Below are 24,296 nucleotides of genomic sequence, written 5' to 3'. Positions count from 1 at the left end.
ATAGGTTTTCTGTGTTGATAATGTGTCTAATAATAATAATAATAATAATAATAATAATAATAATAATAATAATAATAATAGCAACAACTCCAGCCCCTCTGAAGAACTGATGGTCCAAATGCCAGCCAGACTGTGGAAAAGAAATAGTAGCAGTAGTAGTAGTAATACTAAGAGTAATAGTAATATATTCTCAGAAGTATCTACACATTTTAAAATTTTACCAAGAAAAAGCATACTTTTTTAAAATTTTGCACAAGTAAACTTTAGCCAATGGATACATACATGTGGCAGAAATGTGCACAACTGTAAAACAAAAAGACATGTGCATAAAAATGTATTTGCATTTCTTTGAATTGTCTGTCAGTGGGAAGATGAGCATTTCAGTAAACTGGGCTACAGAGATCTGCTTATTCATGTTCACAGATCTGGAATGTGAGTTTTCAACAAAGACATTGGTAGACAGAATAGTCACAATGAAAGGGTGGGACTTGTCTCAAATGCAAAGCAGACTTGTACATAAATAACACTGTGACTCATTGCTGAATGTATGTATTATATCCCATGTCTTCATTCCAGAGAGAAAGCAATGTGCTGGCTTGGTTTGCCTTTGTCAGTGGAGGAATGGGGCGGGGTGGGAATGTTCTCTCATGTGGAAAACTTGTTGCCTTCTACAATCTGCACTCCAAACCTTCAGGTCCCAAATGCTGTCAGCTACCATACCGCGGATCACATTTTCTTTCTTCACCCTGGATTTTTCTCCTAGCAGTTGTGGTTTGAAGTTCATCAGGTGTTTGATTTCAAAAATATAAACATTTTCATTGACTCAAATGCAGGTGCCTAATCTTGACAAGAACATAAGTAGTGTCATTTATTTCAGTAGGATTACCTATGTCCTCTGTAGGATTAGGTTCCTGCTGAAAAACTGCACAGTCGGAGCCAGAGTGATTGCACACATGCAGGCTATAATTGGTAACAACAGAGATTATGACAATGCCTGGATGCTGCAATTCCTCAGAGCCATTCAACTTGCTTACACTTTAATTTACCTCTTATTAAACTCCCAGTATTATAGATAAAGACTTTACCATTCTGCAAAGGGGAATCTAACATACCACTACACCTTCCCTAATATCAATTCCGTCTAGAGCAGATGAACACCAAATACCTTTCTTTTAAACAACTGGCAATGACATGAATATGGTAAAGAATAACAGTCTCCATAAAGATAATGTGATGCAGCATCCCACCATAGCAGTATAGAAGGAGGTCAGTCAAAGCCTAGCTGGGTTCAAACATAATATTTCCTATACAACTGTAGTGTGTTGGAATCAGATTTAGTATTGGAACTAGACAAGCTTCTTTCTATGGATCACTGCAGAGGATGATTTCTGGTTCATTGACAGGTTCACTGACTGACTGGTCCATTGACAGGACAATCCTATGCATGTCTATTCCAAAGTAAGTGTCACTGGATTTATTGAGGTCTGGTCCCAAGTAAGCACTTGAACTCATCACCCATCCCTTTTCATAAGTGGATACATAAGGAGAGAGACAATATATTGCATATAGCTAAACGTTTTGAATGGACATTGAATTCCTAGAAACTAAGTAATATGCCAAATAGAGGAAGATATTTTAATTAACATTTTTATTTATATTTTTTCTTAAAAACAACAAAATTACAGTGCTTTCAAAGTTGGCAAGTGAAAAATTTGTCTGCTCTTAAACTAAATCTTATCATCCAAGAGGTGATGAAGAATACATGGATGACATGTGGAGGTAGCTGAAGTACAAAATGATGTGCAAACACATGCTGGCTTTGCTTGATAAAAATCTTACTTAGTCATTTTCTCACATTTTCTCCCTCTATAGTAACCTTGTGCTATTGGGAACTTTTTAAATCCAACTATTGATGACATGTTAGTAACTGCCTTTACCTGGGTGGTCCTCAAACAAGATATGGAAGAGAAGAAGCATAGGGATGTGGAGGATTGATTTGTACACAAGGTTAAACACTTGACTAACTGTAATAGCTTTGTGTGAATGGGGTCATCACAGATCCAACAGCACTCATCAAATTTTCATACCACCTCAACATGCAATGTTATTGGGTTGAACTTTCTCACAAATTCAGCTCCTGTCATCAAAGGCAGATTCATCAAGGGCTAAAATGTGAGAACTGTCTCCACTAAAAGTCATTGGATTTGATATTATGTGTGATAGTGTGAAATTTCTACCTGTACTATTAGATAAATATGGTTTGCTCAAACATTCACTTCAGCATTTGATTTACATCATCTCTCAACTAATGTAAAAGTGCGTGTGAATCAGTCCACAGAAGTGATCTATTAAACTTCAGGGAAAAGATGAGACATTGAGTTTTATCTCCTGTCTTAACGACAAGATATTGTACATTCATGGTTTTTTTTTAAAAAAATAATACAATTTTTAATATTGCAGCAATTATTTCTAATGTGAGAGTTCACAATGTTTACAGTGTATCAAGCATTTGGCATCTAGTTATAGTAACCAGGACTACTAGATGTTCAATCCTGAAATATCCATGTTTTTTTAAAAAATCATCCCTTTGAGTTTTGATTAAAATGGATCCTGCAAGCTAGTCAAGGAAGTAGGGGAATAGTATGATTTGTGATGGCAGCATTATTACTGATATACCTTACAAACACTACTATTCCCTTTATTATTAAATAAAAGATCAATGCTAAATTTCTCATTTCCCAGATTGTTTATGCCATATATTCTTAGTATCTGGATATCACAGAGAATTGAGAAGAAAATAATTGGGATTATTTCTTTTCTGAAATGATCAAAATAAATAAATACATTTCACCATTGCAGAATACATTGTTAACTATTGCGGTGAAGCAATTCATCAAAATCCATCCTCAGTTTTTCAGCTAATATCTAGAGATTTGTTCGCAGAATAGACATTCCTTTGAGGTAGAACCAACACCAAAGACGTTGTAGTTGAATTTCTTTTCTGTCTGAAGTTTTTTCTATGATGCAAATATAAAATGTTGGTATTGGTGATGGTGGTGATAACGGTCAGATATTTTGAGGGGTATGCAAATTAGTTTCTTGAAAAAACAATAAAGAGTTGGGTAGCAATTTAAAGATTAATACATTTTAATTGACCTAAGCATTTGTGAATCAGTTATACAGAATCAACATAAGTTTTGTAAAAAAAAAACAAAAAACCTTAGCCTTTAAGGTGTCATAAGACTCTTTCTTCTTTTTGATGGTATGATAACATAGGGCCTGAACAGACAGGCCAAAATAAAGCTGCTTTGGGTCACTTTGGAGCTATGCTGTTTAAATGATGCATACGCCCAAAGAGGCCAGAAGCCATGCCAAAGCCATGCTCCATTCCTAAGGACTGGAGCGTGGCTTTGCTGCAGCTTCTGGCCTCTTAAGATGCATGTGCCATTTAAACAGCATACCTCCAAAGTGACCTGAAGCAGCTTTATTTTGGCCTGTCTGTTCAGGCCCATAGTTTCATACAAGTCAAATACTCTGGAATAGTAACTTCTCCACAGAAAGGGCAGAGAAGCTCCCTTAAGTTGTGCAGCAGAAGCCTGTTTCAGCTTCATTTTCTTTCAGGATATTTTTAGTTTGTTGAAAGAATAAGGCTAAAATATAAAATAAAATGTCAACCGGCTGTGTCCCTATTAGCAGTTCCTGCCAGTTAAGGTGGAAGTCAGGGGGCATTTCCAGTTGTGACAACAATCATGGATATGTAGCACAGGGAAATATCTAACAGTTTCAGATCTGTAACTTTAGGTTATAACCGCAACAGAGGAACCAACACATTATAATGTACAGGCAGAGTGTGTCCTGCATTATGAGTGGCATCAGATAGTACAGTGGACCCTTGTTATACTCTGGGGTTTTGGTTCCAAGATCCTCCATGGATAACAAAATCCCTGTATGCTCAAGTCCCATTAAATATAATGACATAGCTAAATGGTGTCCCTTATAAAAAATGGAAAATCAAGTTTTGATATTTGAAATTTATACCTTTTTTGAACATTTTCAAACCGTGAATGCTTGAATCTGTGTGTAAAAAATGCGTGTATAAGAAGGACCGACTGTACTTGCAACCAACCGATGGGCATCATAGAGGACACGTAGGCCTGATCTGCTCCTGACAGAATGCTCTCAGCATGAATACTGAAGTTCCTCAGCAAAACAAACTGAAGGGACTTTGACATCACCAACAAAACTATCATCTTAGAAAAGACATTACTGAATAGCGAGGTGGACAGTACACCAACAGAATCCCTGTTGTTTCCCAGCCACTTCTCTAAGCTGAGAGAGAGGAACCCTCCTGGCTTCACCCATTAGACCCATTCAATCAGTTGGGGAGACAGCTTGTAAGTAAATCCAATTGACTCAATGGATCTACTGTATCGGGACTAACAATAAGATTTGCATCATATGAAATGTTTACTCTTGTGGATCTCAACTTGTGGAAACACGAATTCACTATGTCTGTTACAAAATGGCAAAAACAACAATTGCATGTGTAAAGTGTACATGACGCCAACAGGATTCCTGCTATACCATTCTCAGGATTTGTGTTACATTTGGTTTGTACTGACTTTAGGAAAGAATATATTTTGCCCTTTTCAGAATTATCACCTTGAAAAGTTGAACATGTCATTTCAAATTGTTTAACTTTTCTCAATGCCTTTACAAATGTTTAGCTAAAGGGTTTTGCAGCTTGTACTGAAACAAAATACAAAGTGATATTCCAAAGGCTAGCTCAGCCAGAATAACACCTTAAGAAATGACTGTGGTATCCTTTCAAAATTTCATTCTCATCTTTATTAACCAAGACACATCAGGGTATCTTTATTTCCTTATAACAATTTTCTTGATATTTTAGAAGAGCATATTGCTACCATGGTATCGGTAAGAAACTGGAACTTATTCTAAATTTCCATTCTTAGGGGTTCTGGTATGTGGCAGTCATCCTAAACATAACTGAAAAGGAAAAAAGGAAGAGGGAGAGAGGAAATTTGATGAACAAAGCTGGATATATGAGTCACTAACTTGTGAATTGTCCTTTTTGGATGCCTGAGTAGTTAGCATCTACCTCACTTAGGTATTCTCTGTCCAGCAAGATCTCAGGCTTCTTCCTCCCTTCAGAATATGTATCTTAGGCTTTTGGGAAGATGGGCCAGGAATGTAAGGGTTCAGCCCATGCCTTCCTGGCCCGACTGCTAACTCCTGATAGGTACCCAGTCTGGTGTGGGGATGATGGGTGTTTACATACCCACCTGTCCCTGCACCTTAGACCCACTTTATCTTATTTTCCCATTGCCACTACTGAAAAGACCCCCCCTCCTGCATCTGATGTGAAAACAGGGCACTTGGCTGCACCCACATGGTCAGGTGCCCTGTTTCCATGTCAGTTATGGAGATAGGCGTCTTTTTTATAGAGATAATGGGAGAGTAAGGTAGGGAACATGTGGGTCATTTAAAATGCCAGGGTTTCCTGTGGAATTTCTCAAACTGGAGGTCAATTTGGCCCATGGTAAGCACCCTTTACCCTGGCATCAGTCTGAATCCACCACATTCACCTCCAGTCTGCCAGGATCCGGCCCTGGGATATTGGCCTACTTCATCTAAATGGGATGACATAAGACTGGGAGTAACATGGGCCATGTGGACAGCCCCTAAGTGTACCTATGCTATCCAATTTTTCTTTGTCTCTTTTATTCTAATTAATATTTTTAATTTGTCAGGGCTACCATTGAGAAGTTTTCTTCCAAAATTCATCTGGGAACATTGGCCTCTGTGTTATTCTTTCAGGAGGTTCTATCTATTAGCTAAACATAAAGAGATTCCACCTAGAAATAAAGACATATCAAACCCTGAGTACCCAATAATGAGAAATTAATACATTAATATTTTATCTGTTTGTCTGCTCACTTTCACTTTTAACATTTTTGTCTATAAAATATTTTGTTTTTATGCAAGCATTTGTTTTGAAAAGGTGCTAGGATAGCTTCCCATGCTGATGGTGTGGTGAATTCACTTCAGGTTTTCATCCAAACTTTTAAGGAGTTATCCAAGGTGTTGAATCGTCTTCCTAAAATATTGGATAATGCCTTTAAATTTCAGTGGGAGGGGGAAGCTTGGAGCAGATTTATCACTCTGGTGACATGGAAGCAACCATTCACCTTTATTTGTATGAGAGGACAGGAAGGGAAGCATTCCCAAGCCCATCTCATCTGTGTGTGGGAGTCTACCCTCATCTCTCAAAAGCACATAAAAGGAACAGTGTTGGGTGTTTTGCCTTAAGCAGCTTGATCAATGCTGGGAGGATTTTGTTGTTATTAAGTGCCATTAAGTTGACTACGACTTATGTTGACCTACGAATGGGATACCTCCCACTCACCCTGTCATCAACAGCCTTGTTCAGGTCTTGCAGATACAGGATCATGGCTTCCTTGATTGAATCCATCCATCTGTAAAGTGATCTTCCTCTTTTCCTTCTGCCTTCTATCTTCTCAAGCATTATTGTCTTTTCTAATGAGTCATCTCTTGTCATGATATGTCCAAAGTACGGCAGTCTCAACTTAGTCATCTTGACTTTTAGGGTGAATTCAGGATTCATTTGCTCTAGGACCCATTCATTTGCCTGGTTGCTCCTATAGATGATATCTCTGCTTTGGCATATTAGGTATAGTTTAGTACTTTAGCAGTACCCTGCTTATGCAGCAATTTCTGACTGTCCCAGATGAAACCAACAAATTGCCAGTGTAGTTGAATAAGAATTTTGATTTGCATATAAACATAGAAGGGGGCATCATGCATTGTTCTGGGAGAAAATTCTACAGTTGCCTTGATTTGACTTCAAGCTTTCCTTTTTGTGTATAAATAACTCCCCACATGAGAGAGACTGAGGCCTAAATCCTACCCTAGTCTGAGCAAGATTAGATCAATTTGCCTATATGTTCCACAATTGATTCTTTGGGCCTATTCTAGATAGGACTAATGCACAGAACTCAAACTTCAGTGAAAATTGCAACACATTGAAGCAGTGAAGAGGCGAAATATTCAGACATGTTAGCCTTTCATGGCTTATTGACCCAAAGAAATCTGGAATGGGAAACTCAGCAACCTCACTGTTTTTTGTTTTGTTTTTTTGTATACCAGGGGCTAGCAACTTTCAGGAACTGGGAAGCCACATGAGATGCCTGGAAACCACCAGAAAGCACTCAATATTGTCAGAGCACTCTTCTGCACAGATGGATTAATATTTTTTCCTAAGCAGGAAATACAATGGCAAAAGCACCGTGGAGCATATTTAGTCCACTGGCCAATTGTTGCTTGTCCTGTTTGTACATAAAGCATTTTATACTGTTCAACAGATAGTGTTGGCACAGATTTTTGGTTTATTGTTGTTTTATTCTTGAAGGTGAGACAAAAGTGAATGAACAGTTATTAACTGACCACATATGTAGGGCTTACAGAGGCAATTCCAGTAACTCCAGCTAAAGAGGTTAGCTGTTATTTTGCTAAGTGAGCATGGAAATTTCATTGCATGGATGAACTCAGTAGAAAACTAAATAACTTTGAGTGTGATGAAGAATAGACATATACTGCTTTCTAACCCTGAAACTGACATGTGCGTGTGTGTGCGCGCACTTGCAAGCCACCTGTTGACTTATGATGACCCCATGAATTTCATATGATTTTCTTAGGCAAGGAATACTCAGATGTAGTTTTGCCAGTTCCTTCTTCTGAAATATACCCTATAGCCTATAATATTCATTGGTGGTCTCCCATCCAAGTACTAACCAGGGTTGTCCCTGCATAGCTTCCAAGATCAGATGGGATCTATTGCCTTTAGAGTATTTAGACTTGAATCATAGCAGTGACAATTTATTGTTATTGTGAGCTTTCAAGACATTTCCTACTTATGGATTTTCTTGGCAAGATTTGTTCCTGGCAAGATTCATTCAGAGAGGGCTGCCTTTTTCATGGCTGAATGGTAATTCAAACCCAGTCCTAGTCCAACACACTAGTCCAGCTCCAGAGTCCTAGTGCAACACAAAAACCATGACATCACACTGTCTCTCAGTGGTGCCAACAAAGTACATTTATTTCTTTATTTTCATTCACCTTAAAAGATTATTCTCCTGAATTGTTCTGGCTTTTGAGTTTGAAAATGTGCCCAACTTGAACAAAATGGTCCATTTCCATTTTAAAAGCAAACACTGGAATAATGTATTTAAATTCCCGAATTTGAGACATCAAACATATGTCTTTTGCCAAAATGATGGAGAACAAATACTCATTGCAGTGGAGATGAGAAACTTGAGGGCCTCTGAGGAAGGAAGCTAGGGCATGGGGAGTAGAATAACCTTATGGTGGTTATGCTAATTAAATGCTCAGAACCTATCAAAGTGCAGGGAATTGCATAAGGGAGGAAAAGATTTAGTTATGCTTCAGTAGCTGTATAACATCCTGCATGCTGACTGGCTGAAACAAACCCATTTTCTGTATAATTTTGTTTAAATGCCAGTACATCCAAATATCTCAGGATGACCTTGCATCATTAACTTTCACTGAAAGGCAATTTACAGAATCAGTTGCAACTTCCCTGAATGTGCCACATAAGGAAAGAGTTTCAAAGTATATAATGCAATCATTCTAAGCTAAAAGGGAATTCATGGGAGCTGGCTTGGTGATGTTTGTTTATTTAAAGGTTCTCTAGTATCTTGTTAGTCTCTTTGCTGTTTGAAGATCAGGAAGAGAGTTTAGTCCTGTTCAGATGACAGGCCATGGACACAGGGATTGGTGAGCTTGCTGAATTTTCAGGGTCTTGACAACTCCAATATTTATTTATTTTAGAAATATCCCCAAACCATGCATTCAAAGACTCCTAGCAGACATGTTTTGTGGTTTAATTGTTGTTGGGGGAGGATCCACCCCCAAACAGTTTGAAATCATAAAACACAAGAGGCAAAAATTACTAGGAATAACCCCAAAATGGCAGTATTACTCCATGGCATTAAAAATAAACAAATAAAGGGACACTTACTTATAAGATTATCTCATGAGGGCTATTTTACAGTTTAAAAATGCTATTCTAAGGTTATTGAGCAAGAACAATTCAATGGCAATATTAAAACATCTACTTTCACATTGGTTGCAATAATGGGGCATTAACTATTCACAAGCAGTAAAAAGTACAAAAGCGTTTTTACATTCCACACATTGGCAGAAGTTAGCAGAGAGAGAAATGGGTCTTCTCTCGCTGCTGTGGGACTCTGCTCACAAGCACGACACAGGCACACTGGGACATTGGGGGATTCAGTTTAGGAGATTATCTTTCTGTTGCATTCTGGGACTTGTAGTTTAGGAAGAGCCATTTAGGATATTCAGCCAGAGAGCTCTTACGTTCACTGAACTACAAACCCCAGTGAAAGTAGATTAGCCCTGTTTTAAAAGTGTCGTGCGATAATCTACTCTGTAGAAGTTTTAATGAAGAAATATCAATAGCGCTACTGAAACATGATTGCCTTTTACATGTTTGCAATAGTGCTAATGAATCGTGATCGACAAGTCACTGATGGTTTTTATTGTCAATGAATTATTCCACTAGCATGATGCTTCCACGATGATACAAGAAAGATAGGAGGACGACATTGTGTGAAAATTTTTGCCCCGATCACACAATAATGATAGTAACAATGTTCTTCACTAAAGCTTCCTACCCTGAGTGATAATCTTCTTAATTAGTTTTTTTAAATTATCAGGTTTTTAGTTCTATCTTGTAGCAAACTTCTTGAAAACCACCTTAGTCTTATGTCAGAAGCACAACAGAATATAAATTAAATAAATTAATGCATAAATAAATAGGTTTCTGGAAGATCATAAAAGACATCGAATATAGATCTCTAGCCTAGATAGTCCCTCCAAATGACTCTCTGGAGGAGCACACTTATGTGTACCTAATTTGAATGTCCGACACATCACTGGTAAAGTAAATGAGGGAGGGAAACCTTAATCCATTTCCCTTCAACTAAGCAGCATGAAAACTATCAACTGCAAAGAAATACTGCCATTGCCAGTAATGGATAAGGTCACACCACCTGCCCGGTACAATTCAACACAGTATATAATTTTCTAGGATGTGAGGGGCTGTGCAGACAAGCCATTAAGGCCGATTTGGGGATGGAGTTGGGGCATCTGTATGATGCATGTCCTGACTCCACCCTCATGGTGCTGTGATGCTGCACACTGCTCCCACAGCATGCAGCATCATGGCTCTCCTCCGGTGCTACGTTTACTTGCTGTACAGCCAAAGGAGCGCCTTAAAGCCATGGCGCTGTGGCTATCGTGCCATTTCCAGGGTGCAAAAAGGACCCCCTTTTTGTGGCATATTTTTGCACCCTAGGAAGGCCAGATTGGGGCTGCAGCCTCTGAGATAATGGTGCTTTCACACTCTATTAGTTCCAAACAGATTTTAAAGTTCACTTCCTTGGTAGCCCTATAGGAAGAGTAACAGAAATCTGATGTCAGACTTTGCCATCTGAACATCCTTACCAATGTTGTGAGATGATAGAGAGATAGATAGATTAGATAGATAGATAGATAGATAGATAGATAGATAGATAGATAGATAGACAGACAGACAGACAGACAGACAGATAATTTAGAGATACTTTTTGTGGGGGGGAGTTGTGCAGAAATTATTTTTGCACAAAAAATAATCTTTTTGTGTCCAAATATATATGAGAAATGTTCACAAAAAGTTCTCAAATACATCAAAACAACAATCTTTGAAAACATGCAAAACATCCCATAAACTTATCCAACAGTGAGAAATCATTTTATATTTTTCTTGTATCATTCTTGTATGTGAGGTCAAAGTAAGCAAACATTTACCACCCTTCATGCCTTTACTATTACAGCACACCCAAAATTAATACATAAATAGAATAACTATATTTTATTCTACAGCATACTTCCTTTGGTTTAATTTTCAGTGTGACATATTCATTCTTTCTAGAATTAATTGCCTGATTTCAACAGAAGGGAAAATGATATTGTTACAGACATTCAAATGTCAGACATTTTGCTGAATATAATTGCTTATGTGAAAGGAGTAGGGAAAAAAACTATTAACATTACCTGACAACAGACTCTCCCAATGCCACTTGTCAGTTTACTAACTAAGGAGGTGTTATAAATCTGAATGAGAAGATGATATTCCCCTGTGCAGCAAATGTCAACAGAATCATAGCCAGCAACTGTAGCATATGGTATATCAAGTTCAACATCATATTAATCTTCCTTGGACCTCTTTAACCTGATCCCTTGAGAAATCCCAAAATTCTAGTAGTGTTGGTATCCAATGAAAGGACCTCAGAATTGATGTTATATTTGCATGACACCTGCCACCATCAATCTGTTATTGCCAGTCTCATAGTATTTCACATCGTCCAGCCCTTATTATTGATTTGTGCAGATGGGAATTCTGAGGAATCCATTCTCTATGGACAAAATCTGTGTAATCATTTTCAGTGACTATGGCCCCATACAGACAGGCCAAAATAAAGCTGCTTCAGGTCACTTTGGAGTTATGCTGTTTCAATGATGCACGCGTCCTAAGAGTCTAGAAGTTGCACCAAAGCTGTGCTCTAGTCCATAGGACAGGATCGTGGCTTTGGCGCAGCTTCCAGACTCTTTGTACGCGTGCATCATTGAAACAGCATAACTCCAAAGTGACCTGAAGCAGCTTTCTTTTGGCCTGTCTGTATGGGGCTTATAGTTCATTTGTGCACATTTTCAAACACATGTATGCATAGCCATCTAGTTTCTTTGAAATATGTGTATCGTTTTGTTCACATTCTCCCCTCCAAAACACATCACATCACAAAATCATCAGCCTTTAAGTAAATTTCTTGCTTAAGCAGGTGTTTGTTCAATATATGTGGAAATCTTTTCCCCCCCTTTTTGGTCATTGACGAGGTCAGAATTCTGTACCAGCCTTGCACAATCACCAAACTCTCTCCGCTCAAAATAATAAGAATAATAATGTTGCATCCTCACAAACATGTCAATTTGATATTCAGTGGAGAGTGGGGGTGGCAATGATGGATATGAATGTTCCCATAGCTGGATGCATAACACTGAATCATTATCTGGAACTCCCAGAGTTCCTTACAAGGTGCTGGAGGATATCTTGTTGTGCATCTATCTATAGGAACATAGCTGGATACTGATCCTCTGCCCCCCAATTTCCATTGGAAGCTACAGAAGCAATGGATATATGTCTGTGGTTCTATTTCTAGGTGAACAGCATGTAAAGGTCATTCACAAGGCATGACATGACACATAATATAGTTCCCAAGATGCAGTGTGGAAATGTACATGCACAAAATTGCAGCTCTGTGGACTGTAACTCTAGTACTACAAGTTCAAAGATCCATTGGAAAAACATCACATTAATTATTGTCAGTTCGGTTGCTGGTGGATTGATTTAGAAAACATACTGACACTTTGCAAAAATTCTTTTCAGAGTAGTCCTGAAACTCACATCCTATCCAGTCTGAAGCAAGCTTGGGTGAGCTCTCCCATCCCTAGGCAATGTTCATGTCACAGGACAAAAGAAGGCACATCACATAACCATGGGTGCCATAATCTAGAACAGTGGTTTCCAACTTTAGATCCTCCAGGCATTTTAGACTTTGGCTCCCATAATTCCTTACTTTTGACCAAGTTTTATGGTGCTTCTGGGCTCTGAAGTCCAAACCAAATGGAGGACCAAAGTTGGGAACCACTAGTCTAGAAAGTTACTTCAACAAAGGGAATAGTATGAGTTTTGTATTGTTTCCCTGTGTCTCTGTTTCATCTGCAGTATTCTGTTTTCCAGAAGAGGATGGAACTCCTGATGTAGAAAAAGTGTGCATAGTGTTCATATCTTCCCACACTATTTTTCTCTCTTCCTGGTGAAATTAAAGAAGCATGGGTACAAAAGACAGAAGTTCTTCATGTGTCCTGGACCCACATGCCATTATTATTTCAAAATATGGCTTGATAATTGATAATGCAACTGTTGACAATTGTTGGGGAAAGCCCAGGGACTGTCATCTTTTTATGCAGTATTATTGATATAAATGTGAATTTGACAGATTTTGTGGCTGGAAGAATTAACAACAAAGACACATTTCCATTATAATATTTGTGTGCCTTTCTAAAAAAATTAGATGTATTACAAAAAGCATGGATGTTTCCCTTCAGCAGAAGTTAATGAGATAATGATTAATTTCCTGAAGACATACAAGGATTTTTTTTTGACATTTGTACCATAAAATGTGCTTTGGGTGACATCTATTAATAACATGAGTGAAAAATACAGTGATTTAGTTGTACAATATTTGTAGCGCTACCATTGACTGGTTAAAGTCCTGGAAGATTGCTATTTTACATAAGGATATACAGCAGGAACAATAAATTTACCAAGTGCTGGGAGCATTATCTCCAGAAGTTTATTCATGGATTAAAAATATATATATCAGAATTTCATGTTACATCAGAATATATACTCATGTGGTACAAGTGAAGAAATATTTTACAGCAGAGAGATATAGCAATGCAGCAACATGACACTAGATTCTGGGATAAAATTCCACTAATTTCCCTAATCCATGCAAAACCAAGTCTCCCAGTCATGGCATGCCATGGGCCAAAGATCAGAGCTGTTTCATCCCTGATTTCAGAGCTCTAATGCCAGGAGAGGTAAAAAGACCAGGGACTTAGAGCCTTATTTCATGAGAAAAGAAAGAAAAAATTGAGCAGGAGAGAAGTGGCTTTCTCCATGCCTTTCCACATGACATTTTAGTGCTTCCATTCTTGTTCCAGATGGAGATGGTCATCAAAGCATGCCTTTTGCCAAATGGACTTTTTCAGCATGACAGAAGGCATGCTTTTATGACTGTCTCCCTTGTAAAGAGAACAGAAATGCTTTAAAGGCATGTGAGGAGTCATGAAAAAAGCCACTACTCTCCCAATCTGTTTCAGCTTTCTTTTCTCATGGATAAGGCTGATGGGGTGAGAATATTGGGGGGGTGGGGTGGTCAGTGGTGCCTAAATCTAATTTGTTACCAGCTTTTAGAATGTTTTCAGTCATCATTTTTTTAAATGTAAAAATGTATTGTCACCAAGTCTATCCATACTATTTGGGCTGGGATACAGTTTGGGGACCCTCTTGTGCTCCCCTCTTCCATGATATTCTAATCTTCTACTACCTCCATATCTCCCTTTGCCCTGTATGATTCCAGGGGCTGCTCCCTTAACCTGTGTACCCCTTCCCTCCTCTGTAATACACATCTTTCCTATATTAGGAGAACAGGACAGAGGCTATTAAAAACAGCAGCACAAACAGACAGACAGACAGATAAAACAACAACAGGAATGCTCAATGTAACAGGGCCTTGACTCTGCCAGAAAAGGGACAAGCCTTTGCCCTCTCTACTCAGTACAAGCCACTTGATTCAGGGCCTCAGTTCTGCAAAGAGCCCAGTCCACTATATGATATCCCCTCAAAAAAGGAGTCCTGGTTTTATACCTCAGCCAGGCCAGGCAAGGCAGCTGAGTTGGATGACAAGCAATGCCTGCTAGTCAGGGCCTCAGTCCTACAACAGCCCAGTCCACTGATGGAAGCAGAGGTCCAAGGCAGCAGCAGAAACATGGCCTCCTATCTGTGGCCTCTGTCTTTCCTCTGGGTGTTGCATGGTGGGCCCCCAGCAGAAGTCCTGGTTTTATACCCCAGCCAGGCAAGGCAGCTGAGCTGGATGAAAGCAGTGCCTGCTGAGGCACGGTATGCCTACTTGGCTGTTTTTATTATCTTGGAAGTAGCTAAGATGGCTGCCACCAATAAAGACTGCTATAGTTTCCAAGGCACAGGTTCCACTGAGCAAGGGAAAGAGGGATGAGTCAAAACAAAATGATCCTGATGTTTCACTAGTCCAATATCATTAAGAATTTTAGCACTTTTAGTACAACTCCTGGATAATAATAAAGGAGGCTCATTGGAAATTGGTGGAAATCATTTTCTGCACAGATGGCTACATAAGACGACTGTGTTTGTGTTGTTTATTTTTCCTTCTCTGTTCTGTTTGCATGACAATTCTTTCTTGGTGCGAACTTAGTATTACATGCAGTGTGATTAATCCAGTTTTAAATCAAAATTAGATTTATCCATATGTACATACACACAGGGAATACTTTTGTATGATGTTTGCAACCTTTCTTTGTTTGTTGAATGTCTGAGAAACATTCAGTGTAGGAAAGATATTGATTAACTGCCCCATTGTATATTTCACAGGGAAGGTAAATGACATTTTAAACTCTCCCCCCTCTCCCCATCCCTCAGTTATGCACTTTCTAACTGTGAGGTACCCTTTCTGCTTAAATTTGAAGAGTTGTCCCTGGCACTGCAGAAGATAAACATGGCTGTGATGTTTGACATACAAAAAGCATCAGTGCCTATTAGTGATAAACACTATGTGCTCGCTTGAACTGATGGATTGAATTACTTGCATTAAACACAAAGGCAAGGTGACAAGAGGATGGGGAAAAAGCAGTAATCTGGAAGGTTTTTTTCCTCCCTTAGCACACCACTGGCAACTGAAGTGGCTTTTTGTATTATTTTTGAAAGAAAGAAAGAAAAGTTGTCACTAGCAATTGATTCTAAGGAAGGGATGTATGACAAAAGATTAAAAAAATATATCCTCAAAACCCAGTACTCTCCTAACTGTCATATTGTGATTGGATTATTTTTTCGGCCAATCTCTCTGTGGAGAAGTGCCAACCATATATATATGTGTGTGTGTGTGTGTGTGTGTGTGTGTGTGTGTGTGTGCATGTATGTGTGTGTAAACATCCATAACCTGGTTAAGAAAACAAATATTTCTGGAGTCGGTATAAGACACACCAAGTATTGTTGGCATTAAAAATACTGTAGTTTAAAGCATCCATATATCCTCTATTCAGGTGAAACTGTTGTAAGGGAAGAGTGGAATAAAAGTAGCAGTAATTCTGAATTAGAGACTTGTAACTGTGGATACTTGAGCATCTCACTTGTTACTCCAAAATGAATCCTTTTGGAACAGTTTGAAGGAGAGCTCACAAAACACTCTCTGCTGCTCCCATTTCCCCAACTAACCTGAAAGGTAAAAAGCAAAGATGGAGGTGATGGTAGAGATCTTTCTCCTTGAGGAAAATGAGGAAAATGGCATCAGTTATCTCCCCTACAATTTGTACTTCAGATTCCTTTCCTAGCAAGGAATGGGAATTCTCCATTGGAGGCTCTGCTCTCTTTCTCTGCATGTGAAAAACAGGACTTGGGGAAGAGGTGGTGGCAATGCAAATAGGGTCAGGATGGAGTAAACTCTGCTCAGTCCTCTATATTCATGAATTCTGCATCCTTGGATTCAACCATCCAAGGGTTTAAAATAAATCTTTAGAAAATCCAGTAGCTATGTAGTGAATTCCAACCTTACCCCCCCCCCCAGCCATTCAATCCTCAATTCTCTGGTCAGCAGCCATTGTGATTGATGGGAATCTGTTCCCCTTTCTCTCAGGAAGTTACTGGCAAACATTCCCAGCCCCTTATGGAAGCAATTTCTTCTGTGGCTGGCAGAAACAGGGTCTGGTTGCAATTCCATCTCATGCCAGAGGTCCCTCACATGAGGTGAAAACATCAGCCCACTGCTTCTTGTGCTACAGTGATAGGGGATCAGACTTCCATCAGTTGCAGTGGTGCTAAGTGGGGAATGAGGGATTTTCACAAATGTGTAACACTCGATCATGCATTCATAGCTACCCAAAATGATTCTGGCCATTATATCTCTAGACCCAGTGTGCTGTAGTGCTTTGAGTGTTGGAGTAGGACACTGTGAGACCCTGGGTTGAAATCTCTGATCAGCCATGGAAACCCACTGGAGGACCTTAGACAAGTTAAACTCTCCCAGTGTTAAATGAAAGCCAAAGGCAAACTGAATAAATCTTGGTAAGAAAACCTAAGATAGGGTCATCATGAGGTGGAGAGAGAGAACTAGAGAGAGTGTCAGCCAGTGAGCTATAAATAGGGATGTCAGACTTAGTTCTGCCTTGACTCAGTTCATCTAAAAATTATATTTCTTAGTTGAAACCTTCATTTTAAAGTGCTGGCGAAAGTCACATGATTTTTTTTTTTGAAAAATGTATTTGTTAGGGAGTATGTCTAAATTTACAATCTGATTCCAAAAAGCAAATTATATTCCCTTTGCGTATGTTCAGGGTTTTAAAAAACTGATTGCATGTTTAAAGAGTAAATCATGAGCTTGCAAACAGGTTATTCAAGTGGTGCCTGGCACAAATTATATGCTGAATGTGCTTCGGTGATGCCATTAGGATTGGTGTCACCTGGTTCTGGTGTCTAAAAAGGGCTGCTGGGGGAAGCAGTGATGGACTGCTCATCCCTCTCTCCTCTCCTGCTTTTCTGCTCCTGGCCAGTGGCCCAGCACTGGCCAGACCAGAAAGGGCTGCTGGGGGTCATCCGGACAAGTGAGGCAATGGTGGGGCTTTTCATTTGGACTTCTCCATCACCTTGGCAACTGTGGCAGAAAGCAGTGGAGAAGCCAGACTGGGCATGCACATGCCCCTTCTTCTGTGGTTTCCTGACAACTCCTTCCAGGTATGTAGCAGCTGCTTACCCAGCTGCTTACCCAGCAGCCATGCCAGACCCAGAACAGAAGTCACCACATCCTATTCTGGATCTGTTGTGAATACTTGCACAGCAGCTGGCCACACCCAGAAAGGAAGGCACCACATACCCCAACAATGACAAAAGTGGGGTGCTACTGCCTCTGAGAAGCCTCTTCCAGGTTTGGTATGGCTGTTCCAATGAGACAATGATCTTTCTTACTTGCCTAGCAACCAAGCCCATGCCATCAGATATACCACCCCACTGGGTGTACACCTCTCCAGGGTGTCACACAGTGTAGTCCACACCCCCAGACTCCTAGTGACACCCCTGAAGTGCTGCCTCCTATATTTGCCTAAAAGGTTCCGTAGGAAAAAGAATAAATGTCATTGATTCAAAAAGAAAGGGTGGAGGAAAATTCTATATTTTTACAGAAGGAACCATCTATGCCATTGTCATTATAATACCACAAACTGACCTGTAATATCAAGAACCAGCTGAATTGGGGGAGAGGGTGTGTGGAATTTAATTCTTTCTGCCACTTTGGCAATTACACCATGTGACTGTGAAGAGGAGGTCATCAACACTGTTCCCTTTGCAGTGTAATGTAAATTTCATTCCATGGTGGCATCATTTAACTCTCCATTTGCTCTAATGAGAGCAATTTGATTGGAATTAAATTTAGTTTTATGGTAGTTGCAGTACTTCTGCAGCTAAGGCAAAGGTGAACCATGTACTTTGTGAACTCAAATAAAGAAGAAACTGAGTAAAAGGGGAGGAAAAAGCTAATATATGACATACCATGTTCAGCAAATATATCAAAGCATTAATAATCCAACAAAGACCATTTTGATGCATTACACACTTAGTGAAAGAAAGTATAAAAGGACTTAATGTGCTGAACACACCTAACAGCCAAGATGCATATTTGGACCAATCCAATAATCACTTTTATGTTGATTAATATTGTTGTTATGTGTCTTCAGGTTGTTTCCAATGTATGATGACTCTAAGGTGAATGTATCAGCATTTTCTTGGTGAGTTTTTTCAGAGTGGGTTTGCCATTGCCATCCTCTGAGGCTGAGAGAGTGTGACTTGCCCAGTGGTTTTCCATGGCCAAGCCAGGATTTGAATACTGGTCTCCCAATGTCTACTCCAATGTTCAAACCATAATCGACGCCGGAAGTCCCCGTTCCATTCCCCAACCATCCCAAAAGAGGAGATTTTTGGGAACTGTTCAGAACAGTTCTTGAAACTTTCTTCCTCTGGGATGGAACAGGGATTTCCTGTGTATGGTAAAATGCGTCCCTCAATCGTTCTGTTCCCTTCCTGGCCCCTTTTGTACTCTTCCAGGAGCCCTGTGCAATTGCATAGATCATGAAAGGCTATGGAATTCCCTTAAAGACATGCGAGTGACAACACATCTGATAGTTCTGATGAGGAATCTGTACTCAGGACAGGAAACTGCTGTCAGAACAGGACACAGAAACAGAATGGATCCCAATTGGCAAAGGGGTCAGGCAAGGCTGTATCCTTTCACCCTATCTGTTCAACTTGTATGCAGATTATAAGAAAAGCAGGCTTGGACACAGAAAATGAAGGAGTGAAAATAGGAGGAAGAAATATCAACAACGTAAGATATGCAGATGACACTGTAGTACTAGCAGAAAACTGCATAGATCTGGAACTAAGGAAGAAAATGCAAAGGCTGGCTTAATCTAGAACATAAAGAAAACAAAAAATAATGACAGTTAAAATATACATCAATTTAAAAGGACAAATAAGATGTATACATATTAAAACAATCCACATTTAAAATTCACAATTTAAAAATCATCCGGATAAGCCTGCTTGAAGAGGCTGGTCTTTAATGCTTTAACTTTTTAAAAAAATCTGAACAGTGTATTCATCTGGTAGTATTCAAAGATATACCCCTGGGCTAACAGGGGTTTTATATTGTTGCTGTACTGTTATATTGTATTGTTTTTATTGGAATGTTTGATTGTATTTTATTATGATGTAAACCGCCCTGATCTGCGGAAGGGCGGTATAAAAATATATTTTTTAATTATTATTTATTATAGCCATGTTAGTCTGTAGAATCAGTATGTAGAAAGATCTTTTAGCACCACTGAGACTAACTGAATGAAAGACGTTGGCAGTATGAGCTTTTGTAGACTAAAGCCTACTTTCTCTGGTGCATATGTATTAATCTGTCTTATCTCTTCTGGCAGATCATTCCACAATCTAGGAACAGCTGAAGAAAAATGACTGTGATTTGCATTTTTAATTGGGTACCTTGCTTAAAAGTATGTATGCAAGGTCTTACATACATTTTTAAAACTTTTTCTGAAATGTATCTCTTGCCCTGGACACATGTAGATATGTCTGAGTTTTATCCCATTGGCAATAAAGGCAGTGTGCACAAGAAATATTGTTATAGTGAAATACATACTAGGTGTTTCCCCCCTCATCCCCTGTACAAGAAGAATTTGATCACCAGGTTTGTTAGAAGTAATATAATTAAATACCTTTAAACTTCTGACCATCTATCCTACACTAATTTCCCACTCATTGAAAACCTCTCAAAATGCAGGGTAGAAGCCTCCTTACATGGAGTCTTTTAGCAATTATTTTGGGAGACCATGGAAATACTTGCAACATAACTAGGGACAACACATTGAGTGGGTTCCTAATTGCCACAATATGCATTTTTTTCTAGGAAAAATCAATTGATAATTTTGCCTCACACAATAAGGGTGTATGGATGAGTTCACATATTCTTTTTAAGGAGATTTGCTGTCCCTGAGCATCAGCATCTTTGTGATTCTTTTGTGGTTAATGTTTATGTAAATGTATCCTCACAAGGCAAAAGAGCTTTACAAGCATGAATATTCTCCACTGAAAGTCTCTGTTGGCCTGGGGAACAGAGAGATGATGCCCATTATACACAGAGAGATTCCATCATTAAGGAAAATGATCAAAATAACTGGGTTGGTATTTACAGAGACAGCGTCCTTTACAGAACAGAACACTGGGGACGTCTGGTATTTTTGTGATAACCTGTTTACTTACAGACGGGCCACTAAATAGCTATCATGGGGGTGCAAAAATCAAAACACAACAGGCAGCCAGGCAGGAAATTCTACTCCCAGAGCCATATCAGACCCTGAAATTCAAAAAGCTGCTTCTCACAGAACTCTTAGCAGAATCTGAGTCCAAATTCAAACTGCTATGGGCTGTTTTTGTTTTTAACCTGCTTTTAGGCCTTGCCAGGCAAGCTTGTGATTGATTTTCATTTTGTCACTTCACTGGAGCCTTCATTTCAGACAGACTTTGCTCAGCAAGGAGGCAATGTAAGGGTAGGGTGGCCAAATGTAAAAGAGAATAGAGCCCCTGCATCTTTAATACAGGGAGCCCCCACTTATTTGATAGGTTAGGGAACAGAGCACTTTTCAAAAAGAGAAATAATTGGAATGTGGAATCAGTGTGTGCTCTGGTCTCTAACCTGTCAAATCAGTGGAGTACCCAAAGAAAAAGGTCGAACAGAAAAGAAGGTAATCTCCCCCCCCCCCCCCCCCCCCCCAGACGGATAGGCATCCCTTGCACCCAGGAGGTTGTATTTTACGATATCCATCCCTTGCACCCAGGAGGTTGTATTTTCCGATATCCATCTGCCCCACTACTCTGGTACAGGCTGACTTTTCATGCTAGCCTTGTGTTGGCTGGGCAAGGAGGGGGAATTACCATCCCAGCTCCATTCACTTTACCTTTGTGTGTGTGTTTGCAAGCACACATATATGTGTATGCACCTCTGCCAATCCCTGGAGTGAAGGGAGTAGGTTGACCAGAGGTGGAACTGGAGAGGCTGACAAGAGCAGTGGAGGCACACATGCATACATAGACATGCACAGGTAGGGTGAGCAGTGCTGGGACAATAAGTAGCATAATGGTTTGAGTGTTGGACTATGACTCTGGAGACCTACTCAGACATAAAACCCACTGGATGACCCTGGGCAAGTCACATGCTCTCAGCCTCAGGGGAAGATAATTACAAACCTACTCTGAACAAATCTTGCCAAGAAAACCCCATGATAGTTTTGCCATAGGGTTGCCATAAGTTGGAAATGACTTGAAAGCATATAACAGCAACAACAAGCTTCGCCAGCATGAAGGACGAAAGGAGATGGGCTGAAGCAAAGAAAGGAGAGCAGCAGAAGAAACAGCAGTAACTGCAGCCACGCTTTATGGAGGGAAAAAAGGAAGGTGGGGAAATCATGTCAGGTGATGAGTCCCCTTGCAGGACTACATCTCTGTTAATTTTAACTCAGGCGCGCAGAGCCTCTAAGAGGAGTGAGGATGGTATTGTAGGCTGTTAGCCCCACATTTCCTCTCTTCTCTGTCTTGTGTGTGCCACTGCTTTGACCCTGTTTGACAAGCCGCTGTTTTATTCTAAAATATAACCAGATTCCGTTAATTCAATGTGTCATCAAAACAGTGGACAATGCATTGAATGTACAGGTTCTCGGTATAATTTAGAATGGTTAAAATGGTGAGTCATAGGAAAGTAGGTTGTTGGAAAGTGGGGGACTCCTGTAGCTGTATAGAAAAGGAAGTTTTAGAATGTGCTGCTTGATATGCCAGCCACACCTGCTGAAATTGCTTGCTTATTTGTTTGTTTGTTTATTGTTGTTTTGTTGTATGCCATCAAATAATTGAAGTCATATCCAACTTATGTTAACCCTAAGTCAAATCTATCATGGGATTTTTATGGCAAGATTTGTTCAGAGTAGGTTTGACATTGCCTTCCTCTGAGTCTGAGAGTGTGTGACTGGCCCAAGTGCATCCAGTGGGTTTCTGTGGCTGGGCAGAAGCCTGAGTTTAGAAGTCTAATCTCTAGGGTCTAGTGCAACACTTAAACCACTATGCCATGCTGACTCTTCTCTCTTCTATACAACAGTAGTCCTTGTCCTCTTTTGCCCGAGTTACCCTATTCAAATTGATCAGCTTAGGGACACAATACTTTTACTATGGTATAAACATATGCCAGCAGAGCTACATGATACAATAGCTGATTTGGGCCTTCAGGTCTAATGGAAGAATTTGGCCTTCATTCAGTTCAATAGGTTTCATTTAAAAAAACAACAACTGGTGGACTGATTCTGTGAGTTTTTTCTTATTAGCAGTTCATCTAGCAGGTATCCACTCATCCCTTATGTTCTCAGCTCCCATACGAGGCCATCCACTGTGCAGGAGACACTACTTCTCACTGTTCTACTAATCCTTGACATAATGTGAGCTTGAGCACTAGGAGCTATGCTTCAGAACGCACTGTTGGGATGGAAAGAATTGTTTTTTTTAAAGTATGTGTCTTGAGCAATGGGAAAATAAATCATTTGTGGGTTGTGTATTTTATTTTATTTTTTTACAAAGAACAAAATGCTGTTTTCTGTGCAACCCCCTCCCCCCTCAAAAAAATCCAAATAACCAAACAAAAAACCCGTGTGTGACTTTTGTGCAGAATAAGAATTTTCCATGCAGGAAGCAGTATTTCCAAAACTATATTGACATGCAGAAATAATGACCACCAGTTACTCAGTAACCTCTCCTCTCTCACCTCAAATCTGATGGAAACATCATTCACACATGTTCTGATCATGAAAAGAATGACTCTCCTTCTCCCCAGGTAGCTGATGCCTAAGTAATTTGGAAGGAGGAGTTCCCATTGTTCAATAATACCATTATAATGACTCTATAACAATTTTAAATATGGCACAGTAAAGAGTGGTGACTATTCTGTATTCACTATCACTTTTCGGTCACAAATTTGATACTATTGCCATGACCAGAACATTTCCCCACAACCTATTTTATTGGGATTTAGTTGCATGAGGAGCAGATATATTCTGATGGCAATCAAAGCATGGGTGAATGATGGCTGGGGCTAGGAGTATAGCTAAAAGGTGAGGAATTACGGTAAAGAAATTAGGACCTTTCTTCAGTCTCCAAATTCCTAGCATTGTAGTAATGTGCATCTTCAACTGAGCTCTTAGAAATAGAGTTTAGACAGCCAATAAAATAAAATAAAATAAAAGCCAGGCAAAGTTCCAAAGGACAGTGAACATGGCAAGTATTAGAGTCTTCAATGTCTTACTCTCTGCAGTGCTAGAAATGTGGGGTCTGTGGGGAAGTTTAATATGGAAGGCAGGATTCTTATGGGGAAATAATGTTGTCACTGTAGTTGTTGTGGGAATTCAATTTGTTTCTGACTTATGGTGACCCTACGGTGACTCTATCATGGGATATTTTTGGCAAGATTTGTTCTGAGGAGGTTTGCCATTGCCTTTCCCTGAGGCTGAGAGAGTATGACTTGCCCAAATTCACCCAGTGGATTTCATGGCCAAGCTGCGAATCGAATCCTGGGCTCCAGAGTTGTAGTCCAACACTCAAACCACTACACCATGCTGGTTGTCCCACACACAAACCCAGCTAAATTGGGCCAATCTTTTTAAGCTTTTGGAAACCTTCCTTCCACCTTTCCTTTCACCAGGGAGTGCTGGGA

Source organism: Sceloporus undulatus, chromosome 1 (genome assembly GCF_019175285.1).
Source record: "Sceloporus undulatus isolate JIND9_A2432 ecotype Alabama chromosome 1, SceUnd_v1.1, whole genome shotgun sequence".
Taxonomy (NCBI): Eukaryota; Metazoa; Chordata; class Lepidosauria; order Squamata; family Phrynosomatidae; genus Sceloporus; species Sceloporus undulatus.
The sequence above is the reverse complement of the archived record's forward strand: the minus strand, read 5'-3'. Positions refer to the sequence as shown.